Source organism: Geospiza fortis, unplaced genomic scaffold, assembly GCF_000277835.1.
Source record: "Geospiza fortis unplaced genomic scaffold, GeoFor_1.0 scaffold41, whole genome shotgun sequence".
In the NCBI taxonomy this organism is placed as follows: Eukaryota; Metazoa; Chordata; class Aves; order Passeriformes; family Thraupidae; genus Geospiza; species Geospiza fortis.
This window is the reverse complement of record NW_005054299.1, coordinates 3,105,445-3,116,680: the sequence shown is the minus strand read 5'-3', so window position 1 is coordinate 3,116,680 and position 11,236 is coordinate 3,105,445. Positions and strand designations below refer to the sequence as shown.

The window sequence follows — 11,236 nt, the reverse complement described above, 5'->3', positions numbered from 1 at the left end:
CCTGTCTCTCTCATAGAGTGGATCTCTTGTCTGAGCTACCTTTCTCTGCGAACAGGTACGTTTGTGTGCTTTTATTCCCTTTTCATGTAGGGCAGGTCTCTGCCTTGTATTTAATTGGCATATCTTATGCTGGCACTCTTGAAAATGAAAAAAAAGGGCTTAGTTGAAAGCAAACTATTAAAGAAATTCAGAATACTGGGGAATAAGCAAGAGAGAAAGATCATCAAACAGCAAATTGCTGTTTATCCTCATAAAGAGAAAATAAGCTGTCTGCAGCTCTTCCTTTTCTTTAATTACACTTAGCAGCTTCTCTTCATGCTGACCATGATAGAGTTTTGCTCACAGCCTTAGTTTTGTTAAACTCAGTAACAAGATTTTTTTGAAGACCCAATTTTGCAAGAATAAGCCAGTCTCAGTCTTTAAATAACTTCTGATTTGATATGTTTCTGGACAATGTTTGTCTCATACCTAAAGAAAGAAATATAACTCTTTCAAAGTGATTTGGTCAAGTTATACACAGTGTTTGGGTTTGCAAACATTTAAGATTAAGCAACTTTTTTATTTTAATTCACAAATGGGAATAAGAAGCTTTGAACTTTAAACTTGATTATTGTGACATGCCAGTTATGTTGTTATTTTCAGTTTTTTCTGATACCATTTGGTCAGGAGACAACATAAAATGAAGTAATAATAAATATTGGTCTGGTTCTGTAAACTTTTACTTGAGTGAGTAATAGCACTGAGACTGGAGGGACTGCTACTTCTACAGGTAGAAGAATAGTGATGGGAACATTTTGTTTCTTTAAGATTTAATTCATTAATAAAGTACAAGAAGGATGTATAAAAATTTGGTGTTGCTGGACTTCTCAAGAGGCACAGCAACTAAACAAACAGCTGAATGATGTAGCAGCAGCAGGAGACCTGCTAATGCAAATACTTAGTGGTGTGACTCATAGAAAACAAGCTGAAAGAAAAACATTAACCAGCTTGCCCTTTCTCCCTCTGTTCTTCCCTCCCTCCTTCCCTCCTATCTGCCCTCTCCCCCCATCTTCTATCTTAAAAGCACAAGCAGATCAACACCACAGAATTTTTCCCTACTTGCAGGCTGTATATCCAAAAGAATTGGTAGGGAAGGCAAAAGTGTGATGTCATTCCATTTTAAATTGTAAACCAATCTATGCCAGTCTCCCTCTTGCTGAATCCCCAAAAGAAGTCTAAAGAGCTTTTCTATCTGTCTTACTACATTTGTTAGTGACCATCTCGGTGGATATGACAAATCCAAACGTGGAGAACAATCCTGGAGTAAAAAAAGCCATCAAGTCTAAGACTTCAAATGTAGTGGTGCTGCAAATCTCCTTAGAGGCTTTAGAACCTAATTTTTAGAACCATAACTATCAGGCATAACTGTATAACCCCAACCTTCAGCAGTCTTAATCCATCTGGGATTTTCATATGAATTAATGTTATCCTTTGCTTCTCTGCTGTTTCTGTGTTTCTTTCAGTGGATACTGTTAAAAGCTGGGTGTACTGGTGATATGTTTGGAGTTTTCTCTGCAGTTGTCTGTGGCTTTGTTATTCTAAACTTTCTTTCCAGGAAGCTGCAGTCACATGAGTTTAACCAACATACCTCTCTCACATTGCAAAGTGGTCACATTAGCAAAGGATCACATTTGAGTCAATGTGAGATTCAAATTATTGGAATTGAAAAGTATTTATTGATTGTAGTTGCCATATTCAATTATCACTCAGAGGGGAGACCATTCTCTTAAGGGGCTCCCTAAAGCACAGGTCTTACTTCTTTAGAGAAATTACCAACTGCCAATACTTGCATTCGCACTTACCCTGTGAACATCAGGGGAGATTGTGCATATTGCAATGCCAAGCACAGCATAAAGACTGCAGAATTAAGAAGCTGCTGAGATTATTCCAGCATCTGGTTTTTTTTTTAATATGGGATGTAAAAATATCTGCATTCTCACTCACCATCAAGCTCAACTGATGGGTACTTAGAAATGTACTTACATCTGCTCATTTTTCTCCAGACTACATTTTAATGGCACAGTTATAAGTTACTCTTGCTTTTGCTGAAATTTAAAAAGTAAAATCTATCCTTACTGTTTCTCATCTAATATATAAATAGCCTGATTTGTTTCTTGGAAACCTAAATTCTCACTGAAATAAACTGGTAGAGGAACAAGTTTCTAAAATACATGTTTCCAACCACTGGGAGGAAGTCTATCTTACTAGTATATTTATCATTAATCTGCAGTAATGATCCAGAAACTCAAACCAGCAGGAAGGATAAAAATATAAAGGCAAGCCTTAAATAACCTGTTGACAGAGAAGATTTAGAGGTAAATTTAACCTCCATCTCAGGTACAGTGACCACTTGCCACTCTGGTTTTGCATAGCATTTTATTCTGTGCTTTTTGCTGGTTCATCAAACATCTGTAGAGCAGACACTGTGCCTTGAGCCTTCAAAGAAAACTACACAGCGCCATGAGAGAAGGCAGGATTTGGGAATGGTGCAAGAAGTCTATTCTCTAAGCCTGTTTGAGAGTACACCATCAAGACCTTCAGATTGTGGTATGGACTTTGTAGGTAGGGCTGGTTGATTCTACAGGTCCTGAAGTCATGGAGCTAATTAGGCATTACAGTGATGAAGATTCTCAGCCTGGATGAACCCATCCACAAGCCATATGGAGCACTGCAGGAATTCTGTGTCTGGAGTGACATTCAAGATAGAATTGTTCAGTCTGATAAAGGAGAGTATCTTGAGGCCTTGTGTCAAGATAGGCTTGGAGTGGAGGAGTTAATTTCTTCACCTGAGACTCTGCTGAGTATTGCTTCTCTGTGTTTGCTGAAGAAGATGCATCTGCACAGTCAAAGGAAAGTTGAACACAGATTCAGTCTGTTTTAAAAAAAAGCAAGAATCAAATATAGGTTTGCAGACTGAGCTTCATTTTTCCAAAATAAAACTCATGATCCAGTGATTCCAAGCCCTTCACATTCAAAGGAAGAACAATATAAATGCTGATGGACGTGCATGAGATTTAATTTATGGTATAAGTAAGAATTCAAATTATTACTGTCGTTGTTAGTAATGCAATTATTTCGTTAACAAGTTTAAAAATAATTAGATGAATCTGTTTTATAATATTTTCAACAGATCTCAATCTGGATGTAGATGGATGATCCTTGTTGAAATGCAGGGATATCTGCTGAAATATTTAATATTTGTTACAAGGGCACATTCCATGGCATTGCCATGTCATGTGTTACCTTGGCTGTAACATTATATTGCCTAAATCACTATGAAAGCACAGTTCAATGCATTGTGCAAGAGACCTGGTGACTGCTTCCCAGCAATGATGAGAATGAGTTATGAGCCTCTCTGCTTCTTCCTAAAATAACAGGGAATGAATTTCATGTGGGCAAACACTTGACTCATTCTTCTTGGAACTGATAGCTTACCACACAGGACTTGGAGGCTGCTCAGTGAACCAGTCCACGGTTCACAGGAAGAAGAAGCCTCCAGAGGAGCTCAGACGCTCAAAGAATAGCATTCTTGGCCAAAAATAACTCTGAGCACTGAAAACAAATTGAAAAAAAAGTGTTGGTCTACTTGTAAATCTGTTGCAGCAACATGTACCTCCAGTCATATTTGAGAGATGAATGGTACATCCATCTTTGTCTCTTCGCTCTTCTGTTTCCAACCAAAGCTTCTTCCCAACCTGACCAGCACTACATAGGATACACATAGGCTTGTGACCATGAGTCACAGGATCTGTGTCAGCTGCTGCTGGTGAGGACCCTGGTGCAAGATGTGAAGGTAAGAACGGCTGCCTTGGGGCAATTGCAATGCTACAGAGATATCTGCACAGGGGCTGAGGACAGGCTGGAACTGTAGTAATGGCAGTGTGAGAGAGGGACAGTCCCACATGGGATGCTGTGCGAGCAGGATGTATAGGCATTATTCTTGGAGTGTCCTGAATGAATGTGCAAAGGATGGAATGCACCACATTGTGTTGGGGGTTTCAGCAATGTTTCGTATGGATGTGTGTGAACGTGGGTGTGGGGTGAGATGTACCCAGAATAGCAGAATCAATACATCTCTCCTATCTGTTCACACCCGCTGGTGAACTGGAGGTCACCTTTCCTCCTGTATTCTCCACAGATGCTGTCTGGCTTGCTCTCGGGTCTGTAGCAGACTGTGAGGAATGGCATGGCCAAGTTTTTGAGTCTATGATGTGTTTTGTCTTGACTGACAGACTTCTGCAGACACTTTGGCACAAAGTAGAAAATGGCTCACTGACAGCAGAAGGAATATGTCCTGCTTGGAGATGTGAATTCTTCCTTGGATGGAGGAGCTGCTGTGTACTGCCAGCCAGCATTCTTGCTGAATATTAAGTTTCCAAATTAAAAAAAATGATTTAACTGTACACAAGGCAATATGTGCTATGAAATACTGCAGTGCCATTAATCTTTAGGGACTATTGTGTAGATAGGGGACCGAGCCCAAACCTACCTACGTACCTTTTTTCCCTGCATTTGTGTTCACTTCTCTACTTCCTGTGTAACCACTCCTTCATGACAGTAACAAAACATTCATTCCTTGCTCACAAGTTTAAATAGGGGGATAAAGAGAGGGATCAGCCTGACAAGAGTGGGGAAAAGGGTCTGGAAGTGTTTGGTGATAGTAAGGAGAAAAATTGATCATTTTACAAAGTGTGGTCACTCCTCATTCCCTTGCTTCTGAAAATATATAATTCCAGTACTGGTATCAGGGAAAGTGTAATCTTTGCTATCCCTGGGAAAATTTCAGGTATGCCTGCTCCAAGTAGTATATTTGACATCCTTGTTTCTATGCTGACATATCAGCCTTCATTCCAGAAATGGCACGCGTCTCCAAGGACAGAATAACTTTTCTCTTCCAGAGTACTCCTGGCCTGAGGCTGATCTCTGTAAGCTGTCTACAACTGAGGTTTCTCTGCACTGGGAAATTATATTCATGTTGGAACAGGAATGCAGGAAAATAATGTGGTAACAAACACTGTGCTAAACACAACCATCTATATTTGGATGCTCCTTTGTGCTAAATCCTGCCTACCTATACAGGAAGCTATAAATGGATCTTGAAGTGGACAAAATTATTAGAATCACAGCTTTTAAACAATACATGGAATATACCAATTTGAAAGACATGTTTAAACACAACTTACTGGTGTAAAGAGACCATAAAAAAAGTAATCTAAAGGAGACTTATTGTCTAAATTGGTCATAGCAGCTTCATGCTGAAGTTGAGTTTGTACTTGATAATGGAGATAAGTAAAATAAAAAACCCTGTGACTATCTTTATAGACTCAATGAGGATCATGTTTTTATTTTAGTGTGCTAGAAGAAATATGATTGACATGGTTATGTTCTCCTGAAGATACATGTGTCAAAAAAAAAAACCTAGGAAGCATCCAACATCATTTGCCCATTCTTGCAGAGGGTTAGGAGGTACCATTTAAAAATGGCAGGCCCAGATTGACATGAAAATCCCATTTATTAAATGTCTTTTAGTACCAAACTGCCTCTATTCTATTCAGTTGCTGGTTTTGTTAGGACCTGTGTGTCATTAGGAGTGCTCCCTGTTAAAATATGCTAGTTTTGAACAAAGATAGATTTCTCTTGCAATATGGAAGTACATGTAATGGGTTTGAACAAATCATAATAAGACTGGGAACATTAGACAGTAACTACTTAATCCTGCAATGATTTTGTTAATCTTGTCTTTGTTACAAAGGTAGTAGAAGTAATTAAAATGTTAATCTAGAATATTTACTAGGGCATTGTCTACTCTGTATTCAATTCATCTTGCTCTGCTGTAGGTTAAAGACAGAATCACTATTAGAAAAAATATGAAATTCTTGGATCTATGCACTTTTGACTTAAGGAATTGAGCTGCATTAATTGTACTTGTTTTCTGCCCACAAGGTGTGAAGTGATGATCAAACAGTTGGCAAGCCTTATATGGCTTTGATATTGTTGTATCCTAACAACAATGGATCTGCAAAAGTAGGAATTTCTCCAGAAGTCAGCCTATAGGGTAACTATTTTTGCAGGCAGTGTAGTGCAGGTGTAAAAAAGCTAGTGAGGGTGTGACCTTGGGGAGTTCTATACTTGGTGTGTTTGGATTCAGACCATGGGTTCTTTTTGTTGAGCTTGGATAGAGTTACATGAAATGTTTTTAAAATTAAGGGATATACATAGTACAAGGTGGAAAATGCTGGTGTTATTTTAAGTCTGTTTTCATGCAGCATAGAAAGTGACACAGCGTTTTGGATATTGTCCTGAGAAGAAAAGCCAAGAAATTCTGTTTTTGAATCCTGATACTGACACTTACTCATAGCCAGAAAAAATGAGGTAGCTGCTGAGGCACAGTTACCCTACTTTTTCTGGAGGATCACTAATTCCCCTGTAGTTACTGTATTTTCAAAATGTAGAAACAATTCTTATATTATGAGGGTTAAACAGATTGTGTATGACAAATTGCATTGAAGACTGAGTATTGAAGAAATTACATACTTTTAAATAGGGCTCAGTATTTAATAACCTATCAGATAGCTGGCTCCTGCTCCCTCTCCCTTGCAACAATTTTGCAATTTGTTTTAATGGCAGTAGAATGACCTCCAGAGTTTCTACAGTTTTCATCCACATTGTATTTGAAGATAGCAATGCCTGTTCTAAATGACTCTTTGTGTTGTCTCCAATTCCAGCTCCATGTAGCACTTTTAGTCCTGTGATGATTCAGGAGACAAAACAGCTACTTAACCCATAAGATCCTTTACCATTTGAGGTATTTTATCATGTATCCAAATTCCAACATTTTGTCAGATGCAGATTTTCTCTACTTTCATTGCTCATTATCCACTATTCAAAAAGAAAGCCAGTGGTTCCATCAGCTGAGTACTTCAGTATATAGATGTGATCAAAGTGAAATCATGACAAATACACAGCATAAGAAAAGCATAATTGTACAATTGCAGGCAGAAGAATCAAGCCTGCACCCATTACTCTATTTGGACTGGAGAGAACTATTGTTTTGTAAGAATAATTTCCTGACTATGGGAAAATAAAATTTCTGGCATATCTCTTAATCTGAAAATGTAGGGGATTTTAGAGCTGCATGTGAAATTTTTGGTTAAGACCCAGCTCTGGGGAAAGAAGAAGTGTTGATGAAGTAAGTCATGGTAAAATGATGACAGATAAGTCTGTGAGATAAAAGGTGTGATAAATCTGTGAGGCTCTGCCAAGTGAGATGATTTTTGTTTATGCTGTTCTGGCAATCTGTTTTGTGTGTATATGTGTGTCAATTCTCAGACAGGTGCTCAGGTGCTGAGCTGACTATCTCATTAGTCTGGGTGGAAATGGAGGTTATTGGAAGTTGCACCAGTTCCCCTCTGCATATGGGAATAGGCAATGCTGTATGCCACTCTTCCACATCCTTGACCTGGTGGCTTCACTTCAGGAGAGGGGAACAGCAGGGGTGGCCTCAGGTGCTTGTAGCCTGGTCCTGAGCCTCTGGCCTTGTGCCATTGGCATTTTGGGGGATTTGTAGCTCTTGCTCGCTCATGTCTACTCCCCAGCTCATTCCAATCAGCATGGTTGGATTCTGGCTTTCCACTCTTGCACAAGAGCTTCTCTCAAACCTCAGCTGTTGGGAGAATGAGAGAGAACATGATCTAGGTGTCTTAACGTGCCAGAGCCCCACACAAGAGGTAGGCAGAACGTTATGTGACCATAGCCTTGCTGATGGACACAGGGCTATGCAGGATATATCTCTCCTCCCAATGCAGACATCCAGATACATTTTAGTGGGAATTCCTCACTGTTGCCACAGAAACTTATAGGGCTATGGTAGTACTTGAAAGTTCAGGGTTGCTCAAACCTCTGGAACAAAATTTGGTCTGTACTCAGTAAATAGTATTGAATTTAGAATCTGTTGTTGACTTCCAGTTAAATCAACAATTATGAATGAGAAACAATTAAATACATTGCTTGCTAACTGCACAGAAGATGTATGTGTTCTATTACATCTCATTCTGTTATTTTTGTCCTTTGGTTAATAAATATAATAAACATGCCCACCCTAAATACATTACTGCAGGATGCTAATATACTGAGGATATGAACATAATAGTTGTCCTGGAGAAATTGTCCAACAGAACAAATAAGAAAATACACAAACAATTTTATATGACTTGATGTGATTATTCTGTCTTAAATTTCTACGGACAAAAAATATCACTCTAATTACTTTCTCAGAAGTCCTAAATAGCAAGATAGAGGAACAAAGGATAACCACCAGAGTCGTAGATCAGTTACAGACTTAGACCATCTATAGTGAATTTCACTCTAGTTTATTTTAAACAGTTGATTGTGCAGCATATGCATACCTAAGGAAGTCTTACCTAAGAGAAGTCAAAATAGTAATGAATAACATATTCATGCTTTATAAAGGTATATATTCATAAACATAATTTATCTGACCTTGGTCAAGCTTTGTTTATGTCAGAAGACTTCTCATCTTTTATGAAAAATGTATTTTCTGAGAAATAAATTATTTCAGAGAAAGGCAGCTACATTTTTTCAGTGAAACAAACAAAATTCCCAGATTCAGAGCTTTCAAGCACACAAGAATGTTGAACTAATCACTCAGTATTATTTTGTGTTCTTTTGTAAAGGTTTCAACACTGCAATTTAAATCAGCAGGCTACCTGTTCAACATGATTTTCAGAGAGATTCCAGCTGAGCCCTGATCTGTAAAAGTATATACTTTAAAAAGGTTCTCATTTTTGTAGTGCAAGTACTCAAGGATTCAATGAAAGAGTGAAATCAAGGTGTGTGTGAAGGCCTATTTTTTGTTTTGCATTTTCCATAGCTGGGTTGGTTACAAATAGGATGTGTGAACTCTGGAGTAAGAATTGAAATGCAGAGCACAACCATGTATTTCTTGAAATAGCACATGGTTAAATGGATATTGATACTTTTACTTCTGCATGAACAATGCTCCATGGATTTCTTCAATAAATAAATACCCCAGGAAATTGATGCTTTGAGCCTTCAGAGTCTTCACACATCCTTGCAAGACCAATGCAAGAAATGCACTTACTCTTTCCGTCATTTTTCTGTTATCAATCATGTAATTCATATCAAAGGAGTTGAATCAGAGCCTCTTATACATATACATGGAGCAGATAGCTCTGAAACCAGCTGCCTTGAAATACAAAGTTGTTCTTTGCAGGGAACAGCTCTAGTCTTGTCTGTATTGAAGATATTCCCATATAAGTAGTATTTCCTGAGTTTTCCAGTGGTTTTCCTTAAACTTGACAGGCTCAGTTGGTTTTGGGGTTTTAGGCTGTCATTGTGTTCCATTTCCAAAATGTGACTGAAAGAGGCCTGTGCTTTAATCTCCATGTGACTACTGGATTTTTATGTTCCAAACACCCACCATCCCAACTGTATATATCTAAAATATATTCTATAGCTTCCTGCAAATCTCCATAGATGTTCGCAAATATTAGTCATTTTAAGGAATGATGCTCTTTTTAATACCAACAACCATTATGTGCCAAATAACTTTGTGACTCCTTACCTGTGCACTTGTATTGGTAAAAAATTTTTTGTATCACACAGAATTGCAGAGCAGTGTGGATGAGTCCTTGTATGGCCTCATATCACTTTAAGTTTACTGCTTGAAGGCTGTGCATCAAAGCATTTTGTGCATCATTAGCTTGTTCCTTGCCAGATGATGTGGTACCCACACAAATATTACCATCTGGTAACTTCTGCTTAAAGCAGCTGTTGTCAGAATATTCCAGAATTTTAATCAGTTTCTAGATTTCTAAATGCCCAAGTCAAGATACCTTAGATCTCCCTGCAGGAAGAACAGCTTCTTGGATGACAGAGCTGCACTATAACTGCTGATGTCCTCCTTAAGCTGCATCCATGCACAAAAGGGCCACGTTCCAGGCGTAAGTCCCTAGATGGCAATTGACTTGCTCTAGGATAACTTCCTATGGGAACATCTTCCAGGTCATGTTGAAAGAACTAAGGACTACAGAATGCGTGAGAACAAGAGTTGTCCGCCAAATTGTGATGGTCTAAAAGTTGCTTTGTCTCTTGAGTTTTAAGGTAGGATGCAACAGAAAGTGTGTTGTTTATTTTTGTGTGATGCTTCTTAACGAATGTGCATTGATTAAAAAAGCTACTTTTAGGTTTTGGGATATTTGGGTCAGATAAAAATAAAACACGGAAAAAGCCTGGGCTAAAAAGGAAAGGAATCTTCTATACAGCTTTGCAAATGTGAAAATCCTAAAGAGCAAATATTCAATGTGGGTTTTTTTCACAGGGATTTATGTATAATTTCAGAAGTACACAGTAATGGAAAGATATTGATCAAAAAACTAGCAAAAATAGGTCTTGGATTGCTAGCATATAACAGTTGTGAAAACTTATCCTCCATTTCCTTGAGTCACCATAAAGTTTACATTTTAAGACATAGGAATTACTTGTAGACATTTCTGTGTAATATAGTAGCAAGGATTAGTATTGATTTAGCTACAGACGCTGGATGTAATTATTTCTTATCAACACAAAGGTGGATTTTTGTCCAGTGAATTTTCAGTGGACTTTTGTCATTAAAGCATCATGTAATTAGTATGAACCATAGTTGTAACTGTAGAAAACAATTATGTGTTGCTGAAAATTATGTTTCCTTCTCAGAATTTTTGCAGGAGAGAAAACTGGGAGAATTATCGCTATAACAGAGGGTAAAATGAAGTCCTCTATAGAAGAATTTAATTGTGATGGGATTGCTATGAAATAGCAGAATGTAGGTAAAAAGTCAGTGGGTACTTTCTTTAAAAGTTTAGCATAAAAGAATTCAAATATAAATTCTCCCTCATCTGATTTTACTAGTTACCAAGACCAACAAACAAACAAAACCCTGCTCCCCCCCAAAATTTGTGTGTGTTCATGTTTGCCATGCAGCCTTTAAAAAAACCACCAGCTGCAAAGACTGGGCTACTCTTCTAGAAAGTGCAGATACTAATGTTGTTTCTGGGGAATGCTGTTTGGAAGTGTTTTCCAGTCTAGACACTGGTGTATACAGATACCACAAATAGAGAGAAGTATTTTACTGTGGTTCTTAAGTTTTGCAGATTCTCAAAGCTCTCCTTTCCTGCTG

At 38.1% G+C, this 11,236-nt stretch overlaps 1 protein-coding gene across 1 annotated transcript in view; it reads left to right on the top strand.

Moving 5' to 3' along the window:
- The window catches only part of KCNK2 (potassium two pore domain channel subfamily K member 2), a 130,092-nt gene continuing 118,856 nt past the window's right edge, over positions 1-11,236 (top strand). Inside the window, exon 1 of the mRNA XM_031060589.1 lies at positions 1-55. The gene's annotated coding sequence lies outside the window, so the exon portion shown is untranslated. The remainder of the gene's footprint in view (positions 56-11,236) is intronic.